The sequence below is a fragment of the Amblyraja radiata genome, chromosome 11, assembly GCF_010909765.2.
Source record: "Amblyraja radiata isolate CabotCenter1 chromosome 11, sAmbRad1.1.pri, whole genome shotgun sequence".
Classification (NCBI taxonomy): domain Eukaryota; kingdom Metazoa; phylum Chordata; class Chondrichthyes; order Rajiformes; family Rajidae; genus Amblyraja; species Amblyraja radiata.
The window spans coordinates 41468843-41489587 of record NC_045966.1 but is presented as its reverse complement, the minus strand read 5'-3'; the positions used below and the strand labels follow the sequence as shown (position 1 = coordinate 41489587).

Sequence of the window (20745 nt, the reverse complement as noted above, 5' to 3'; positions counted from 1 at the left end):
CACAGCCAGACATAAAAAGTTTTTTTCCACTCAGTAACCAAAAATCTGTAGCCTCCTTTAGCTCTGGTATTTAATTTAATTCACATGTTTAATCGATGATGTTTTATTATTAATGTTTAATGTTTTATGTGTCATTCTCAAGTGACACTGTATGTCATGTTGTCACTTGCGAGCGCAGCACCAAGGCAAATTCCTTTTATGTGAACATACTTGTCCAATAAACTTAAACTTACTTACTTACTTATTTAGAGAGGGTGGGACCTCTCAGGAATCAAAGCGGTCACCACTGTGTGCAGCCACAGGAGATGGGCAAGGTCCTAAATTAGTATTTCTCCTTGGTATTTCCCAAGAGACAGTAGGATGGAGGAAATTGGAGCTGTCACTGGAAGTGTCTTGAGAGCAGTCAGGGTTACCGCCGAAGAAGTACTGAAGGTACTGTCATGTTTGAGGGTAGACAAATCTGCAGGGCATGATCAGATATATCCGAGGTCATTGCGGGAAACTAGAGAGGAAATTGTAGGAGACCTGGTTAAAATTTACGAGTGGTCCTTAAATACAGGAAAGGTGCCGGAAGACTGGAGGGTGGCAAATGTTGTGCCTCTTTTCAAGAAGGGCTGCAGGGAAAATGCTGGGAATTACAGGAGAGTATTCTAACGGATAGGATATACAGGCATTTGGATGGGCAAGCGCTGATTAGGAACAGTCAGCATGGTTTTGTACGTGGGAGGTCGTGTCTCACAAAGCTGATTGATTTTTTTGAAGACGTGACCAAAAAGGTGATGAGGGCAGAGCTGTAGATGTTGTGTACATGGACTTCAGTAAGGCATTCGACAAGGTTCCACATGGTAGGCTACTCTGGAAGCTTAGATTGCATGGGCTCAAAGGAGAGATAGCCGAATGGATAGCAACTTGGCTGCATGGAAGGAAGCAGAGGGTGATGGTGAAAGCTTTCTTCTCAGACTGGAGGCCTGGGACTGGTGGCGTGCCTCAGGGTTCCGTGCTGGACCCGTTACTGTTTGTCATCTACATCAATTATTTGGATGAGAACATCCAGGGCAAGATTAATAAGTTTGCTGATGATACAAAAGTTAGTGGTTTTACAGATAGTAAAGATGGTTGTGAACGATTGCAGCAGGATCTGGACCGATTGGCTAGGTGGGCGGAGGAATGGTTGATGGAATTTAATACAGAGAAGTGTGAGGTGTTGCATTTTGGGTCGTCGAACAGGGCAGGACCTACACAGTAAATGGTAGGCCTCTGGGTAGTGTTGTAGAGAAGAGGGATCTAGGAGTGCATGGTTCCTTGAAGGTCAAGTCACATGTAGGTAAGGTGGTCAAAAAGGCTTTTCATCATTCAGAGTATTGAGTATAGAAGTTGGGAGGTCATGTTGCAGTTGTATAAGACGTCGGTGAGACCGCTTTTACAATATTGTGTTCAGTTCTGGGCACCATGTTATAGGAAAGATATTGTCAAGCTTGAGGATCGCTCCTGATCTGTAGGGCAGGGGTGATAGGGTGTGTTGGCGACCGGGGCTCCGGCTCTGGGATACGGGTGGGTAGGATGCTCTGTATCTGAAGGACAGCGGTCTGTGTCAATGTCCGAGGTAGCGATAACGGCGAAGCTGCGAGTGACTGTGAATGGGTCTCCAAATCCTCAACGTGAAGCAATCATGTACAATAAACATTTAAACACCAAACAGTGGCCTCGCCATCCCGCGGGCAATCGGTTGATCACTAATGATTGCACTTCGGCCTACCTAGTCTGCGCCGACCAGTGACCACCCCATACAGTAGCCAAAAAAGTGGGGGTGCTGCAGCCCCCCCAGCCCCCCTCGGTTCCGCGGCCCATGTCTTGTACAACTGTAACATGACCTCCCAACTTCTATGCTCAATACTCTGATTGATGAAGACCAATATGCCAGATGCTTTCTTGACCACGCCATCTACCTGTGTCGATTCTTTCAAGGAACTATCTATCTGCACTCCTAGATCCCTCTGCTCTACAACACTCCCCAAATCCCTGCCATTCATCATGTAGGTCCTGCCCTGGGACTTCACAAAATGCAGCACCCCGCTCTTCTCTGTACTCCATTAACCATTCCTCAGCCAACCGATTAAGGCCCTACTGCAATTTTTGACAACCATCTTCGTTATCTACAATACCACCCACTTTAGTGTCAACATTGAAAAGACTATTGGACTGGATGAGCTCGTGTAGGTATCTTTGTTGGCATGAATGAGTTGGGCTAGAGGGACTGCTTCTGTGTTCCATTACTCAATGATTTACCACTGGTAAAACTGTTCATTAATATGAATGTGGACACAAGGATTTGCAGATGCTGGAATCTTGAGTAGAACATACAGTGCTACATTAACTTGAGCATTTCTGGAAATCCATAACCTCCAGAGATGTTTTCAGAGCTGCTGGTTTACTCCTGTACTTTGTGTTCTATTGAAAATGAATTATTTTGAATGCTTCACACATTCACAAACACTCAAAACTAACAAAAGGTACAAAGCATTAATGCGCTTAAATTGTTGATGAAATTACTAGAATGCATCAAAAGGATACATTAAACAGAAATAAAAATAACCGAAAACAACTTTCACTACTACTTCTCTCCAATGAAGTGGGTAGGTTGGTGAATCTGTGGAATTCATTGTCACAGACAGCCGTGGAGGCCATAATTGAGCATTTTTTAAATAGAGATTGAAAGATTCTTGATTAGTAAGTGTGTCAAAGGTTACGGGAAGAATGCAGGAGAATGGGGTTGAGTGGGACAAATAGATCTGCAATGATCGAATGGCGGAGTACACTCAATGGACTGAATGGCTCAATTCTGCTCTTATGTCGAATGATCTTACGATGTAGCAGGTGCAGAGCAAGCTGGAGCCAGCATGGACAGGGTGGGTTGAAAGGATGTAGCTTTAGAAACGAGATAAGGAAGAATTTATTTAATCAGATAATGGTGAATCTGTGGAATTCATTGCAACAGACGGCGGTGGAGGCCAAGTCATTGGGCATTTTTAAAATGGTGATTGATAGGTTCTTGATGAGGAAGGGCGTCAAAGGTTATTGGGGAGAAGCATATTCGATGGCCGAATGGCCCAATTCTGCTCCTTTGCATAATGGTCTTATGGAATAGCTGGTGTGAAATCACTGGTGGGAAACTGACTGCCACGTTACCAACAATGCATTCCAAATTGAATTTATTGGCTGTAAAACACGTTGGCATATCCTGAAAAGACATGAAAGGAGGAAAGGCTCTGCATCTGTTTTTTATGATAAATTCCCCAGTTTGTTCACTACTTAGCTTGTCAGATTACATGACTGTGAGATTCCTCTCTCACCTTATAACTATGCCCTCTAGTGTTGGACATTTCCACCCTCGGAAAAAGGTTCTGCCTGTCTGTGCTATCTACGCCTCTAATAATTTAATATACTTTTATGAAATCTCCCCTCAACCTGTGACATTCTAGAGAAAACAATCCATGTCTGTTCAACCTATTCCTGTAGCTGAAACCCTCTAATCCAGTCCACTATAATATAACTATGTGCAATATATTGTGTAAAACTCATCCATGTTACATTTTATTTGAAGCTGTACAGGTCCTATAAGAACATAATCTTACAGCATTTACACATGCTGCCAGATTATTTTCCTGCCTCCAGTTTTTAATAGATGAGTAAAATTCAATTTTGGCAGGAGTGATAAAAGGGTGGTGATGGATTATCCAACTATTAGACATAAATATGTAAAAGGAAGAGTGGAGAAGATGTGTAATATGCAGGTTAGCAAGTAGCATACCTCTGCCACTTTACTGACTTTACTTCAGATGCTGAGCTGAAACAGTAATCACCACCAGGCTACTTAATTGATGGCGAAAAACCTTATTACTGGCCATGTCAGACACAGACTGGCTCCAAAAATGTGTGCATTAATTCATGTCATAGCAGCAGAATAAGGCAATTCGGCCCATCTAGTCTGTTCCATCATTCAATCATGGGTGATCTATCTTTCCGTCTCAACCCCATTCTCCTGCCTTCTCCCACAACCCTTGACACCCTTCGTAATCAAGAATCTGTCAATCTCGCCTTAAAAATACCCAATTACTTGGCCTCCACAGCCATCTGTGGCAATGAATTCCACAGGATCACCTCCTTCTGACTATAGAAATTCCTACTCATTTTATGTTTATGTTCATAAGTTATAGGATGAGAATGAGGCCATTCAACCCATCAAGTCAACTCCACCATTCAATCATGGCTGATCTATCTTTCCCTCTCAATCCATTCTCCTGCCTTCTCCCCATAACCCCTGACACCAGTAATAATCAATTTCCTTTCTAAAGGTACGTCGTTTTATTCTGATGCTGTGTCCTCTGGCCCTCGACTCTCTCACTAATGGAAACATCCTCTTCACGTGCACTTCATCTCGCCTTTCACTATTCGGTAAGTTTCAATGAGGGCCCCCTCATCCTTGTTAGATGATGGGTAAAAACAAGTTTAACAGAATCTGCATGCTAAGAACCAAAGCAAAGCTTCCCTAAATTCAAAGTGCTGGAAGAACTCAGGGATCAGGCAGCCTCTGGGGATGAAATAGACAGGTACTGTTTCAGACTGAAGAAGGGTTCTGACCCGAAATTTTGTTGTCTATTTCCTCCCACGAGGTTCTACCTGCAGTCTCTTGTGTCTGCAAAGCTTTCCCTGCCCTGTGTGAACAGTGTAGCATTTATAGTATACATCTTTGAACCATGGAGATAAGAAGCAGTGCATTTTCTTAATATAAAAACAAGGAACTAGAGATGCTGGTTAGTGAGTCAGATAGCATCTCTTAAGAACATGGATTGGTAACCTTTCGGGTTGGGAACCTTCAGACTGATTGGTGGTCTTTCGGGTCAAGACTCTTCTTTAGGGTATTCTCCAAAGATACTGCCCGACCCATTGAGTTTCTCCAGCACTTTGTGTCCATTAAAGCATTTTCTTAACTGGCATTAGTAGAAATGGTAAAACACCAAGCCAGACATTAAATAACATTTATCAAATTTTTAATAAAATGTCTTTCAATGCAATGGCAAACAACACTAAAGGGAAATACTTTCAACAAAAGCTATCATTTGATGGATTCCATAATGAAAAACTACACGTAAAAATGCCATATTTTGTATACATCTGTTATTAATGCAATAATTTTCCAGAATACAACAATGAGACATGCCTGTAGCTTATTTTCAGCCACATTACTCTTAAACTTTTGGCTTGTTATCACTCCCTAAGATTTTAACCAATAAATGGCCAGTTTCAACCAGAAATGTCACCAATCCATGTTTTCCAGAGATGCTACCTGACCTGCGGAGTTACTCCAGCACTTTGTGTCCTTTTGTGTATTAATTAGCATCCGCAGTTCTTTGTTTCTACAGATGGCCAGTTTTGCTTTCTCTATGTTATCTTTAGTAACAATCCTGTTCTCGATAAACACATGCTTAAATAACATATATTCCTGGAACATATGTGGCATTTATTGTGATTGTTGTTTGGTCAGATTTCTCCTTTATGTAATTGAATCCTTATCCAACTTATTTTCAAAGAATCCTTATCCATATTGAATGGAAGTTCTACTTGAGTGGAAAATCTCATTAAATTATACCACAACCTAACTGCACAAAGGAGAATAATTTGAAGGGAAGGATAATGCTGCAGGTTATTGATGAAATTAAAGCAGTGACACGCAACCTACTGTTATGCTCAGAAGTTTATTTCCTACTAAGGTCCTCAATCAATGAAACATATTGATGATTATTGATCATCTTAGACCCAGACAGTTGTTGTTCTTGAATTTTGCTTGCAGGGAAATACAGTTTATACAAATAAGTCCTGAGCAAGAAGATCAAAGGCTTATGTGGCTGTCCAGTTATCTGGGACCACAGGCTTCATGCCTGTCTTGTGTTCATCTGCATTAGGCATGATGAGATTGAGGGTGATACACACTGTTTGCATGACTTCTTGAGATAGTTCCAAATTTACATCTGTTTGAAATTAAGCACGATTTATTTTACTTAAGGATACGTTTAATAGTCAGCTTGAACAAAAATAAAACTCTTGCTGTTTACCGTGACTCCAAAGGCTTTTGGCACATTGGCCTTCATCAGTCAGAGTATATAAGTTGGGAGGTCATGTTAGTTATATAAAATGTTGGTGAGGCTGCATTTAGAGTACTGTGTTCAGCTCTGAGCACCATGTTATAGCAAAGATATTGGCAAGCTGAAAAAGGGTGGAGAGAAGATTTACAAGGATGTTACTAGGTACTGAGGGCCAAAGCAGTCTTAAGGGCCTGTCCCACTTGGGCGACATTTTCGGCGACAGCCTGGAAAGTGGTTGTCGCGTCGTGGTCGGGGTGTGACACGCTGTGACGCATATAGTGACGCGTAGGTGATGCGTGATGTCTCCCTGTCGGGAATGTTCAAAATTCAGGGGCGACATTTGGGTGTCTCATCGTGTCGTGTGCGCTGTCACACACTGACATATGCTGTCCTGTGGGTGACGCCCGGTTAGGGTTAGGGTTGGAGTTGAGGTCAGGGACCGCAGATAGGCTGTAAAATATTCTTCCTTCAATGCATGGATTTTTAACATTAATATATTAAAATTAATACAATAAAATAATTTTGCAAATTAAAAGATGTCGGGGTTGTTCAGCTTTATTTATAGACGTATTGGTCCGCTTCCAGATCCAATCACCGTCTCTATAACTTTTCACAGGGTTGGTTTCAGTGAGTGTAGACTGAACTCCCCTCTCCCCTCCATCCCTCCTTCTCCACTCCCCCCTACCCTTCTCTGTTCCCCTCTCACCCCTTCCCCCCTCATCCTCCCTTCTCCCCGTCCACTCTTCTCCCCCGTCTCCATTCCCCCCTCCACTCACATCCCCTTCTCCCTCCCTTCTCCCATTCTCCAACCCCCTCCCCCCCACTTTCCCCGACGCCCCCCATTTGTGGACTCGGGTAATAGATCGGGTAGAAGCACAGTCTCTTGCCCAGAGAGTAGGTGAATCAAGAACCAGCGGACATAGGTTTAAGATGCGGGGGGAAAGATTTCATAGTAACCTGAAGATGGTGGGTGTATGGAATGAGCCGCCGGAGAAGGTAGTTGCGACAGGTACTATCACAACATTTAAGAAATAATTGGATAGTTACGTGGATAGGACAGGAGGGGAGGGATATTGGCCAAATGTAGGCAGGTGGGTCTAGTGTAGATGGGACATGATGTTCGGTGTGGGCAAGTTGGACCGAAGGGCCTGGTTCCAAACTGTGACTCCAAACCAAATCAAATGGATGTGTTTCCACACGTATCTCCAAAAAAAAAGTGCTAGAGTAACTCTGCTGGTCTGGCAGCATTTCTGGAGAGCATGGATAGGTGAAAGTCAGACTGGTCCCGACAGTCCATGTTGTTGAGAGATCCTGCCTGACCCACTGAGTTACTCCAGCACTTTGTGTCCTTTTGTGTAAACCAGCAATCTCAGTTCCTTGTTTCTACTCAGCACAAATGGTCTGACAAGAGTAAATAAAGTGCACTGCAGAGATGACACGGGATATGCAGGTTAATAAAATCAAAAGCAGCAAAGTTGGAAGCATGAGAGAAATGTTGTTGTTAAGATGCAATGTTATAATTCCTTCAAAAACCTTTTATTAAATGAGTTGAAACACATTGCAGTAACTGGTTTTGGACAAATGCCTATTCAAAAGGAATCTGGGCTGATTTCATAGTGATGTTCTGCCAGAAAAGGTGGGACCATGCATCAGTTTCACATACAAGGAACCATTCATTGAATTTTCCCAGGATAGAACAATCAAATACTAAGAGGCATAGCTTTAAGGTGAAAGGGACAAAGTTTAAAGGAAAAGTAAAAGTTTTTTTACACAGAGTACGGTGAGTACTTGGAATGCATTGCCAGGGACGGTGGTGGAGGAAGATACGATAGTGGCTTTTAAGAGACTTTTGGATAGACATATGGATATGCAGGGAATGGAGGGATATGGATTATATGCTGGTAGAGAACAGGTGGTGTTGACATCATGTTCGGCACAGATATTATTCAAAGGGCCTGTTCTTGTGCTGCACTGTTCTATGTTCTATGATATCCCAATTCCAATTGAAATTTAATGCTCACTCAAACTGATACCAACAATCAACATCTTATAAACACTAAAACGGTTAACAATTACCTCATAGTATAATTGGAGCATGGAAACAGGCCCTTCGGCCCAACTTGCCAACGCCGACCAACATGCTCCATCTACACTGGTTCCACCAGCCTGCACTTGGCCCATATCCCTCCAAACCCATCCTACCCATGTATCTTTACAGATGTTTCTTAAACATTGTGACATAAATGTAAATTACCTCTTTGCTGAAGTGGGATTTGAACTCACAACTCTTGATAAATAGTCAAGGCCTCTGGTGACTAGTCCAATACCTTAATCACCATGCTACCAAGATTGCATTCCTATTATATTAATTAAACACTTCATTTCCCAGATGGAAACATCAAAAACTGAAAAGTATAGCTTTATGATGAGAAGGGCAAAATTATATTCATTAAACATTCACCTCTTAAGCATTTGAAGCACTGGGAACATTAATAAATTTAGCTTTGCACTTTGTCCAGTCATTTCCCTAAAGAGAGGGGCCTCCCCACAGTATAAATACACATTTATTTATTCACATTAAAAGCAGAATGCAGTGCGTCAAAGTTCAATTTACCTTTTTTATTTTTTACCACTGTTTATTTTGTATTTTTTTGTAAGTTATCACGGTATAATAATTTGCCCTGTCGTGTAGCCCAGTACAAAAGAAAAATTTACAAAACTAAGATGTTTTTACCAGTTCAGATCTCCAACAAGGTTCTGCGTGCAAAGCCGAACCTCAGTGGAATTTCCATGTTTGACAAGCAGATGAAGCGTTTAACATAGGCTTGCACTCTGGAAAATACGGATCTGATTGACACTCCAAAAATGAATTTTGTAGGCAGCAGGAGTAAGATATATAGGTGGTGAAATATGTCTTGGGTAGTGGAGCAAAGCATAGCAAATTATCAGCCCCTTTTATTTAAAGCATGAAATGCGCTGTTGATTCTCTATTGACTATTTTCCTGTACTATCACAGATAATTTCGGACATCATTTCACTGATGGGCTGAGTTCCTTCTGAAGTACTGCAAAATAATTTTAAAGATCAATCTAAATATTTCCATGCTGGCGCAGAGACAGCAGTACCTCCTCATGAGAATGTTGCCAGGACATGATGGCCTGAGCTACAGGGAGAAGTTGGGCAGGCTAGAACATGATTCCTTGGAGTATTGGAGGATGAGGGATGATTTTATAGAGGTGTGTAAGATCAAGGGGGGAATAGACAGGGTATTTGCACAGAGTCCCTTACCTAGAGCAGGGGAATCAAGAATCGGAGGACATAGGTTTAAGGTGAGAGGGTAAAATTTTAATAGGAAGGTGGTGGATGCATGGAACGAGCTGTCAGAGGAGATAGTTGAGGCAAAAACTATAACAACATTTAAAAGATATTTAGATAGAAAAGGTTTAAAGGGATATGGACCAAATGCAAACAAATGGGACTGGTGTAGATGGGGCACCTTGGTTGGCACGGGCATGCTAGGCTGAAGGATCTGTTTCCATGCTGCATGACTCTATGACTAGAATGTGTCCTTGATCCTTTGACCTTAGAGAGAGAGCAGAAGAGGTTCAGCAGGATGTTGCCCGGATTGGAGTGGATTAGCTGAAAGGAAATTTTGGGCAAATTTGGATTGCTTTCTCAGGAGCGTTAAAGGCTGGGGGATGGCCTAATAGAACTATGGAAACTTGTGGGAGCAGTGGGTCGGTAGTCAGAAGTATTTTCCCAGGGTGGAAATGTCCTATACTTGAGGGCATTGATGTAAGGTGATAGGGGGAAAGTTTATAGGAGAGTTGTGAGGCTAGTTTTTTTAATACAGTGAGTAGTTGGTGTCAGGAACACACTGTCAGGAGAGGTGGGAAAAGCAGATAAGATAGAATTCTTCAAGAGCTACGTATTTAGATGAGCACATGGACATCAGGGAATAGAAGGATACCAAATGTAGCAATTGGCATTCGTAGTTTGCACAGACATAGAGTGGGCCGAGGGGACCTGATCCTGTGTTGTATTTTACTGTTTCCCTTTGTGGTTGTTAACCCCTAAGTTCTTTCAATACCGCTCTACACTGCACAGTACAGTATCGATGGACTGTTCTGCAATACCTTCAGTTCTTCCTTTTTTATTTATAATCATATTAGTTATTTTATTTCCCCAACTTTATCACAGTGTGAAAAGAGTACACATGATTATGATATATCTATCCACTGTGTACAGGTACAGGATAAAGGGAACAATGTTTACTGCAAGATAAAGTCCAGTAAAATCTGATTAAAAATAGTTTGAAGGTCTTCAATGAGGAAGGTGGGAGGTCAGGGCCAATCATGTATAGTCTTACTGGATAGCGTGCAACAAAAATGCTTGTCATTGTAACTCAGTATATGTGACAATAATAAAAAACAAAACTAAACTGAACTAAACTAAACATTTCATTGCAGAAACACCCAAATGCAAGCAAATCTGGCAGAAGCCTTGTCACGCGGATGTGAAATCCACACCAATGCCTTTGTAATTTAACCTTTTGACACTGGTGTCATCCAGTGACCCTGTGCTGCTTTCTTCCCAGTCTCTTTTGAAAGTCACCATTGAATCAGCTTCCACCATTCTGTCAAGAGCACCAGATGATGAGTGCTTGGTGCATTCACCAAGATGTCCTCATGACCTTCCAATTCTTAATCTATGCCCTTTTGTTCTCTGCTATTCTGTCCAAGGAAACATGGCCTTAATTGGTTTCCTTATGCCCTTGATGGTTTTAATTAGTGACTCTTTTGTGCTGGAGCACCAAACGTTAACATCCCCTATAAATGCCAGTTAACATCTAAATCTCATAATCTTAAAGGCTTTACAAATCACTCTTCAAGTTATGCTTCATTGGTTTGTAAGTAGGGTGGATGCATAGAGTCTCTTGCCCAGAGCGGGTGAATTGAGAACCACAGGTTTAAGGTGAAGGGAGAAAGATTTTATAGGAATCTGAGGGATGACTTTTCCATGCAAAGGGTGGTGTGTATGGAACAAGTTGCAGGAGGAGGTAGTTGTGGCAGGAACTATCACAGCATTTAAGAAGCAATTAGACAGGTGCTTGGAAAGGACAGGTTTTGAGGGATATGGCCCAAATGCAGGCAAGTGGGACCAATGAAGATGGGACATGTTATTCGGTGCGGATAGGTTGGATCGAAGGACCTGTTTCCACACAATATGATTCTATGACTCAAAGTAAATTACTAGAAAATAGTTATTGGTTAACTGGATAACATTAATTATGTTACGATATAAGTCAAACAGCAGATGTTGTCTGTGTGGAGCTTTCACAAACTCCGTGGGACCGCATGGATTTCCTCCGCTCGCTCCCGTCTCCTCACACATCCCAAAGACGTGTGTGTTTGTAGGTTAATTGGCCTCTGTAAAATTGCCCCTAAATGTATAGGGAATTAATGTGAAAGTGGAATAGCATAGAACTATTGTAATCATGTGATCGACTGTCAGCGTGGACTTGATGGGTCAAGGTGTTGATTTCCATGCTGTGTCTCTGAATTAAACTTAAGACAACACATACAAGCTAATTAATAAATGTTTTCCATTGGAGGGTAATATTTTGTCTCAATTCAGGCTGTGGGCCGAGGAACTTTTTTGTTTAGTTTTGTGACCCAACTCATAGAACTACACTGTACCTGAATTTTTTACATATTGTGTAAAAATATATAAATCATACCTGAAACTTGTCAAGAACAAAACCTGCACATTTTTAAGAAATACGAGAAAAAACTCAAATTTTCTGAGTAGTAATTGTCCAATCAATGCACGTTTGACATTGCGGTTGGACGCAAATTGGCCAAGCCCGCACTTTGTTTTATGGTCGCTAGGTAGCGAGGATGCTGGGATCATGGCTGCCTCCTCATTACATCAATAGCAATAGCAAGGTTTCCAAGGATAATGGTAATACTAACCATGCTGATAATTTTGTTTTTCATTTGATTTATCTTTATAATGTTATAATGTGTAATTGGTAAATAAAAATGATAAATAACAAATGTAGAGCTAGGGTTAGGATTAGGGTCAGTCTGTTTGTCAGTCAGTCTGTTAGTCTGTCTGTTTGTCTGTCAATCTGCCAGTCGGGCCATCGGTGGTGAGCGTTGGGCCGGGCCTCCTCCAGAAGGTGAGCCTTGGGCTGGGCCTCCTCCGGGAGGTGAGCGTTGGGCTGGGCCTCCTCCGGGAGGTGACGGTTGGGCCGGGCCTCCGCCGGGAGGTGAGGGTTGGGCCGCAGGGCAGTGAGTGTTGGGCCAGGCCTCCGGTGAGTGCTGCGAGGAGTTAGTCGGGCTGTCGGCCGGCCGGCCAGTGTTGCAGCAAGCGAGCGGGCGGTCTGATGGAGCCGGCGCTATCTGGGTGCTGAAGGCGGCCCGGGCGACGTGCAAGGCAGTGCTGCCCCCCTCCATCTTCACCACCAGAAGGGCATGCTGGCCGAGATGGACGCGCTGCAGGGCCACAGTATGGAGCTAGCAGCCGGTCCAAAAGCGGCTCCAGCTCCAGCCTTGGGCAGCCTCTGGGAGGGGGGCGTGTTAGGGTTAGGGGGCATTTTCCTGCTTTAGCCTTCCCCCAGCCTGGCACTGCCCCAGTCCCACTATGGCCGTGACCCCTACTCTGCACACTGGCAGTCAGTGGGGTTCAGTAAACAGGAGAACCCTGAAGAACTGCCCTGACGTATTAATTAGGCTGGATCAAGAGGACCTCTGCGGCAGTCTCATTCAAAAAAAAACTCACCATTTTATTCATTATATTATTTTTATAGAATACAATTATACATAATTATATATGATTACAGTCATATTCACGTCATATATAGATGGTATAATAATATATAGTTTAAATAGACTGCAACACGGAAATAGGCTCCCCGTGGTGTAATATGGGCATTGGACACTAGATGGCGCTTACTTTTCCGATCTCATTTTCTAATTAGTTTATTTAATTAATGTGCAACTTTTGGCACTGACGAGTTATGACTTCCTTCTCAATTATATTTCATCTAAATCTGTGCAAAATTTCATGTAGTGCCGAGACGTGGTTCACGAAAATGGATTTCTAGACATATTTTTGATGCTCGACCCACAGCCTAACTTTTTTCGCAACACCAGAAACACAACCAGAATATATTTAGCTATTTACAGCAAAATATAAATTCTTCCAAATATAAAATTCATCAAACTTTAAAGATATTATTAAAATATTTGAGAAGGTCTCGTGATTTGCTGGCAATGTTATGGATTTGTGGAACTCTATCACTGTCAGCCAAAGAGCTGATTAGATGCATTCCTCTGTGTTTGTCCCATAGCCCAGTTTTATTTCTTCAAATTGTATCCAACTGACTTTTGAAGTTATTATTGATTTCCGATGCCACCTGAATTTTTGACAGACCCTGTTAGATAAAAACACCCACAACATGCTCCATCCTCCCTGTCTCCCCCATAATAGAAAGTTTGCAAATCTATTTGCTGGTTTTATTGCTGTATACAGGAACCCATTTCAATCTATAATTTCAACTGATAGCAAAGTGCACACTCAGCATTATAGAATTGATGGTAATAATTTGGATGGTATCTTTGGTTACTCCAGAAGAAAGTATAGTATTTATACGGATGAATAGATATTCTATAATGCATTATGTTGGTTTAAATTAATGATTCAAGAACATAATATGTCATACCCTTGTGGCATGTTGTCATCTCAAATCTTCAGTGCTAATTTAATTGTCTTTCATTCAGTGTTGAAAGGTGATGGGTAACTATCTACAAGGTGGAAAATATGGACGGGAACAATTTCTCTGTAAATAGAATGTTATAATGTTATACGATATATTCTGCATTGGTATTTTTCTCTGTGTCCTATCAGGATGAGAGGTGATTTTCTATAAGTGTATGATCATGCATGGAATAGACAGGGTAGATGCACAGAGTCTTTTACCCAGCGTAGGGGAATCAAGAACCAAAGGACATCTAAGGTGTGAGGGGAAAGATTTAATTGGAACCTGAGGGGTAGCTTTTCCCCCCACAGAGGATGGTGGGCATATGGAACCAGCTGTCAGAGGAGGTAGTTGAGGCATTTTAACAACATTTAAAATAAATTTGGACAAGTACATGGATGGGAAAGGGTGAGAGGGATATGGGCGAAATGCAGGCAGGATGGGCTGAAGGACCTGTTTCCGCATTTCCGACACTATAACTAACTGTAGAACTTGTGTATGGCTTGATTGTACAGTGCTATTTGATTGGATAGCTCGCAAAGAAAAGTTTTTTTTTTTCCGTATCTCAATACACGTGAAAATAATAAACCAATAACAAAATCAAACGATGACAAATAATCAATATGAGCCAATGACTGGGTTGAATAGCCAAGTATATTATGAAATAATGAATTTTGTGTTTATCAGAGTTACGGGCCTGTCCCACTTAGGCGACTTTAGGCAACTGTAGGAGACGATGCGGTCACCACATGTTCACGGGTGGTTGCCGGGTAGTCGCCTACATGGATGTGAGAAGTTCCCGCATTCTGGGAACTAGTCGCGGCCTCATTATGGTTGCCGCAAATTTTTCAACATTTTGAAAAATTAGCGGCAACCAGAACGATGCCGCCATGGAGAGTAGCGAGAATTCTCGTGACGTAGGTGAGTCGCCAGGTGGTTCTAGTGGGTTGGCAGGAGGTCGAAGGTTCTCGTAGGTTGTAGCCGGTGCTGATCGGTGAATTTCATAGGCTCATTGGGAAAAAACAATGCAAGCAGTAGTTTACAGAACCAAGGATAACCGACCGGTAATGTTAATGTCCTAGCTTCACAGCCATGTATCTCTGGCTTCTTAAAAGTTGTCCCCACTCCCCACTCCTTCTCCCCCTTTCCTCCCCTTCCTCCCCCTCCCCCTTCCTCCCCCCCCCCCCCCCCCCCCCCCGCCCTGCTCTTTTAAAGGACTTACGTGACCCTTCCCGTACACTGTGCTTTCACCGTCTTAATTACAGTGCCAACCTTCCTGTTCATCACGGTGCGTGTCTGTATCACATTGGTTTTGTGAATTCACCGTGTGAATTTCACTCTGACAGCGCTCCCCCTGCTTGCCCTGTCCCCCGCATGCATAACGGGCTGGTGAAGGAAGCGATGTGTGTGTGTGTGTTCCACTCTGACAGTCGCTGTTCCAGTCGCCGGTTTTTCAGGCGACTGTCGGCAACATAACAGTCACGGGTAGTCGCCTGAAAAATCGCCTGTTGGACAGGCCCATAAGAGATTTCAGACTTTTATTTAGACTTTGGAAATACAGTGCCAAAAGTCCCCACTGACTTGTGATCTCCACATATGTTAGCATTATCCAATACACGAGGGACTATTTACAATTTTACCAAACCCAATCAACCTACAAACCTGTACATCTTTGGAGTGTAGGAGTAAACCAAAAAAACCACGCAGTCACAAGGAGAACGTACATACTCCGTACAGACAGTACCCATAGTCAGGATCGAACCTGGGTCTTTGGCGCTGTAGGGCAGCAACTCTACCGCTGCACCAATTTTCCACCCCAAAGGACACTGAGGAATGAAACATATTGAACTACTGATAACAATGCAAAAGTAAAGTAAGAAAATAGGGAAGGGTGAATGTAAAGTTCTCATTATCGTGTCCCAACAATATTCTTAAAGGTCAATTTCAGACAAGAATATGGTGTTGCATTGGAATTGCATTCGTTAATTTTCTTCATATGGCCAAGCTCCCTTTCTGAATGAGATGTAACTTTTATATCTAATCTAAGGATAATGCATGGAGTGCAGAAATTGGAATAAATCTGCTCAAATGTATTTAATTTAGGAATCTCGGAGGTCTAATACAAATTTGTTGTCTCATTAAACTGAGCTGCAACTGAACCTCTCCTCAAGGATAAAAAAAACAATGACTAACCCATTCCAAGCTCTAATCATAATGATTCATGCTCACAATAATCACTTTTGACTGCAGTACAAAGAAAAACTGAACAAGCAATTTTTAAAAACTGTGTATAAATCTAAATTGGACTTCATCTCTATAGTTTATGAGTATTTATATAGTCACTTTCAGATTAATTTTTAACTCTGATTCGTCTTATGCTGCTCTCCTACTGAAATCGAATCCACTTATTTTAGTTAACCTTTTAATCATTTGGGAGATACTTGGCAAAATACTTCTGGCAAATCTAATATCTAAAACAATCAATAATCAGGCTTTAATACTAGTTATTGAATAAATTAATAAATGTTTCTAAACCTATTTTCTAATGTAATGTTCATTATGAATAAATATATTAAAGGAATCAGTGGGGAGATGAGAAATTTAAATGTTATGATCTGGAAGGCAATGCTTGAATGACTACTGGAATCAGATTCAATGGTAACTTTCAAAAAGGATCTATAAATGAAGGACCTGCATTTATATAGCACTCATCATGAGCACAGGATATTCCAAAGTGCATTGGAATACTTTTAACATCCAGTTGGAGTTGTCAGAGTGACACAGTATGGAAAAGGGCCCATCAGCCTAACGCCCATGCCGACCAAGATGTCCCATCTACACGAGTCGCACCTGGTCGTATTGGCCCACATCCCTCAAAACTGTTCCTATCCATGTACCTGTCCAAATGTCTTTTAAATGTTGTTATAGGACCTGCATTAACTTCCCCCTCTGGCAACTCGTTCCACATACCTATCACCATCTGGTTGAAAAAGTTGCCCCTGAGGTTCCTATTAAGTCTTTCCCCTCTCACCTTAAACCTATTCCGCTGGTTCTTGATCCCCAACCTGAGGTAAAGGATTCTAGGTATCTACTCTATATATTCCCCAAATGATATTATACATCTATATAAGGGAATGTACAAACAAATTCATGAACAGGAATCACCCACAAAAAGCAAGCTGACAATAGCGGAATAGTTTTAAAAAAATCTTAATTGACGGACAGATATTGGCAAAAGTACCCACGTAGATTATCCTACTCCTCATAACAGTGATGTTGGATTAATTTTGTCCATCTGAGCCAAATGATGAGTCTTGGTCTTATCCTTAAGATGGCCATACTCATAGAGACACAAATGCAAACCCGCCACCCTAACTCGTCCATGCTGCCTGAAGTACCTATCTAACCATCCCAGTCAATCTTTCCAAGTGTCTTATAAATTTAGGCAGCACAGTGGCGCAGTGGTAGAATTGCTGCCTTACAGCGCCGGAGTTCCGGGTTCGTCCTGACTACTGGTGCTGCCTGTATGGAGTTTCTATGTTCTCCCTGTGACTGCGTAAGTTTTCTTCCGGTGCTCCAGTTTCCTCCCACACTCCAAAGACAAACAAGTTTGTAGCTTAATTGGCTTCGGTAAAATTGTAAATAGTCCCTAGTGTGTAATATAGCAGTAGTATACAGGATAGGAGCTGGTCAGCCCACACTGGTAGGCCAAAGGGCCTGTTTCTGCACTATATCCCTAAAAGTCTAAAATATTATTTTTGCACTTGACTCAACTATTTCCTCTGGCAACTCGTTCCATGTACGTCTCACTCTCTGTATGAAAAGGTTGCACTTCAAGTTCCTATTAAATCTTTCCTCTCACCAATGCCCTTTGGTTCCTGATTCCCCAACCCTGGGGATAAAGACTGCATTTACCCTATCTACAGTTCATCTGATTATGTAGTATTCAACTCAGCACTGCATGGTTAAGCCAACCTAATGTTGTGTACTCAATTATCTGAAATGTGATTGAGGTCACAACCTCCTAATTTATTAACTAGGAAACATTGTATGACTCTAGAGGCAAGGTTGGTAGGACTAATTGTTTAGCTCTTGCAAAGGCTTGGCACAAGTGTGATCGTCCAAAATAAATTATCTTTGAAGTATAATTATTATTCTGTTCCAGTTGCTGTTAACATAGAATCAATAATATTTCCATGATTCACTAATATTTAATAAGTCTCTCAAGCATCTAAACTATTTCACATATTTCTGCATTTACCTGTACCCCGCTACCAGAACCAGGTCTGGTTTCCCCTTAATTCATAAGTCGTAGGAGAAGAATTAGGCTATTCAGCCCAACAAATCTACTCCACCATTCAATATATTTTTCCCTTTCATACCCATTCTCCTGCCTTCTCCCCATAACCCTTTACGCTCTTACTATTCAGGAATACGTCAATCTCCACCTTACAAATACCCAATGAGTTGGCATCCACAACTGCCCTTATCCATCAACACTTCATGCTGCCTCAGCAAGACCACCAGCATTATCAAGGCCAAATCCCACCACGGACACTCCCTCTCCCATCAGGCAAGAGGTACAGAAGTGTAAAAATGCATACCTCCAGATTCAGGGACAGTTTCTTGGCAGCTGTTATCAGGCAACTGAACCATCCTAACACCAAACTAGAGAGAGATCCTGATCTCTCATCTACCTCATTGGAGACCCATTGTCAATCTTTAATCGAACTTTAGTGGACTTTATCTGGCACCTTATCTTCCCTTTATCCTGCGTCTCTACACTGTGGATGGCTTGATTGCAATCATTATAATCTTGCCGCTGACTGGATAACACACAATAGGCTTTTCACTGTACTTCTGTACATGTGACACTAAACTAAATTAAACTTATCCTTTCTTTGCAACTCATTCCTCTCACTGACATACAACTTCCAAGATTTCCAAAGGGATTCGATGTCTAGGTATTTCTTCACTTCCCATCAGCTTTCAAAATTTCAAAGGAACCATGCACACCGCGATGCTTTGCTTTGCTTTATTCTTCCATCTCCACCAATTCCCCTTCACCTCCCACACATGGTGAGGTGGCGCAGCGGTAGAGTTGCTGCCTTATAGTGAATGCAGTGGCGGAGACACGGGTCAATCCCGGCTATGGGTGCTGTCTGTACGGAGATTGTATGTTCTCCCTGTGACCTGCAAGGGTTTTCTCTGAGATCTTCGGTTTCCTCCCACATTCCAAAGACGTAAAAGTATGTAGGTTAATTGGTTTTGTAAAATGTAAAAATTGTCCCTAGTGAATGTAGGATAGTGATTAATGTACAGATATTGCTGGACGGCATGGACCCGGTAAACCAAAGGGCCTGGTTTCCATGCTGTATCTCTAAGCTAAAACTAAACCCAACAGCTGAATATTTACTGTTTTAAGAAGGAACTGCAGATGCTGGAAAATCGAAGGTACACAAAAATGCTGGAGAAACTCAGCGGTTGCAGCAGCATCTATGGAACAAAGGAAATAGGCAACGTTTCGGGCCGAAACCCTTCTTCAGACCAGCTGAATATTTACTTCCTTCCCTCCCATTCTCTAGGCCCCCATATTTTCTTTCCATGTAAAGCAGATATTTGCCATTGCTTCTTCCAATTAGGTTTAGTACAATACAATACAATACAATTTATTGTCATTTGAGCCTCAGTGTGGCTCAAACGAAATTCTGTTTCCACAGCCATACAAACAAAGGCAATTCCTAGACATACACACAATTTAGTTCACACAAACATCCATCACAGTGGACCCACTGTGATGAAAGTCAAAGTATTTTCTCTCCCCTGTTCTCCATGTCTCTCCCAATGTCGAAGCCCCAGGCGGGCGATGTTAAGTCCCACGGCCATTTTAGGCCGTGCCGGGTGATTTACGGCCCCGCTCCCGGTCTAAAAGTCTCGAAGTTGGAGCCCCCGGCGGGCGCTGGAATGTCCCACGGCCATGAAGCTGTGCCGGGCGATGTATGACCCCGCTCCGGGTCGTTCCAACCTCGTGACACGGGCTGGAGAAGTCGTGTTGCGGGAGCTCCGGGAAGCTTTAGTTTAGTTTAGTTTTGTTTACTTTAGAGATACATTATGGAAGCAGCACTTTCGGCCCAGCGAGTCCATGCTGACCAGCGATCCCCACACACTAAAATTATCCTACACACATAGAGAAAATTTACAATTTTACTGTAGCCAATTAAACTATAAACCTGCACGACTTTGGAATATGGGAGAAAACCGGAGCTCCCTGAGAAAACCTAAACAGGTCAAGGGGAGAACGTACAAACTCCGTACTGACAGCTCCCACAGTCAGAATCAAACATGGGTTTCTGGCGCTGTAAGGCAGCAACTCTACCTTTACGCCATTGTGCCATTTTCCATTTGCTGCTGACAATGTGGTAAATGATCTTGTTCCCAGAAGGGACACATATCCAAAAATATTGACTGTTTCTCTTTCCAAAGATATTGACTAACTTGCTGATATCTTCTAGCATTTTCAGTTTATCTCTCAGATTTCATAGAGCTGCTATAACAGGCTCATGGGCCCATCTTGTCCGTGCCGACCATGTTTGCATACTGGGCTACTCCCCTTTGCCTGCATTTGGTCCACAGCCATCTAAGCCCTTCCTATCATTATACATGTCCAAAATTTGTAATTTTATCCACCATCTGCAGTATGTTTTTTAATCATTTATTCCCCAGCATTACCTTTCTGTCTTTGGCGATCTAAACTGTGTTTACACAGCTTCCATAAGCTCAAGAAGTAACATTCACTTTCCAACAAGGCTTTTTTGCTGCCTTTCAAGATCAAGTTGAACA

At 42.2% G+C, this 20745-nt stretch overlaps 1 protein-coding gene and 1 long non-coding RNA gene across 3 annotated transcripts in view; both read right to left on the bottom strand.

The window, feature by feature from the left end:
- The window catches only part of LOC116978584 (protocadherin beta-7-like), a 189498-nt gene that overhangs the window by 86831 nt on the left and 81922 nt on the right, over positions 1 to 20745 (bottom strand). The gene's annotated exons all lie outside the window — the stretch shown is intronic.
- Positions 2439 to 16742, bottom strand: LOC116978588. The gene is made up of 3 exons (XR_004413472.1): positions 16544 to 16742; positions 9179 to 9185; positions 2439 to 2448 (listed from the first exon to the last, which is right to left on the bottom strand). It is a non-coding gene; the product is annotated as an uncharacterized LOC116978588 (long non-coding RNA).